We start from the raw sequence: 1,226 nt of genomic DNA, 5'->3' as shown, positions 1-1,226 counted from the left end.
TTTATTTGACAGAGAGAGACACAGCGAGAGAGGGAACACAAGCGGGGGTAGTGGGAGAGGGAGAAGCAGGCCTTCCGTGGAGCGGGGAGCCAGATGCAGGACTCGATCCCAGGACCCTGGGATCATGACTTGAGCCGAAGGCAGACGCTTAACTGACTGAGCCACCCAGGCGCCCTATCCATAGTACTTCTAAAATACAATTTACTTCTTTGTTTGCTGCCTGTCTCTCCCCCTAGAATGTAAGCTCCACAAGGGTAGGCACCTTTGTCTTGGTCACTGTGGTGTCACAAGTACCTAGAACTGTGTCTGGCAGGCATGAGGCACTCGGTGAATATTTATTGACTAAATGAATAAATGGTGAGTTTCCCGGTCATATTTTATGACTATTTTCTATCGTCACATTCATCTGTTTAGTCTGAAGTTGTAGTATATTTAGCTCCTTTCCATGTATAACTCTTTGTCACATCTTGTACAGTACATTTTTGAAGTTTGTCATTTGCATTAATATTTTTTATACTTTACTGATGTGCCAAAGTGCCTCATTTTTAAGCTGTCAAATTATTCATTTCCCCTTATGATCTCAGACTTTGTTGTGTGACCTTTACCTTCACCAAGCATATATACATTATCAATTAAAATTTCTTTCATGATTTTGTGATTTCACTTTTTTAAAAAAGATTATTTTAGAGAGTTGTGTGTGTGCATAGGGGGGAGGGGCAGAAGGAGAGAGAGAGAATCTCAATTAGCCTCCCTGCTGAGCGCTGAGCCCCTCATTCTCGGTGGGGCTCAATCTCAGCCCTGAGATCATGACCTGAGCCGAAATCAAGAGTGGGCTGCTTAACTGACTGAGCACCCCCGCCAAGGCGCCCCCATGATTTCATTTTTTAACTCTTTAACCTATTTATTTATTTATTTATTTGACAGAGAGAGAGACAGCAAGAGAGGGAACACAAGCAGGGGGAGTGGGAGAGGGAGAAGCAGGCTTCCCACCGAACAGGGAGCCCAATGCAGGACTTGATCCCAGGACCCTGGGATCATGACCTGAGCCCAAGGCAGACACTTAACGACTGAGCCACCCAGGCAACCTATTTAGTCTTGGTGTGTGGTGAAAAGTAAAAACATAACTTTAAAATAAATTAAGCAACTATCCCAATATGGATCATAAATGAATCAGTCATTTTCTAGTCATCTAAAAGGCCATTAATCATATACTGAAGATATTTTAT

This window comes from Leptonychotes weddellii, chromosome 9 (assembly GCF_054177405.1).
Source record: "Leptonychotes weddellii isolate Sample4059 chromosome 9, ASM5417740v2, whole genome shotgun sequence".
NCBI lineage: Eukaryota > Metazoa > Chordata > Mammalia > Carnivora > Phocidae > Leptonychotes > Leptonychotes weddellii.
The sequence above is the reverse complement of the archived record's forward strand: the minus strand, read 5'-3'. Positions refer to the sequence as shown.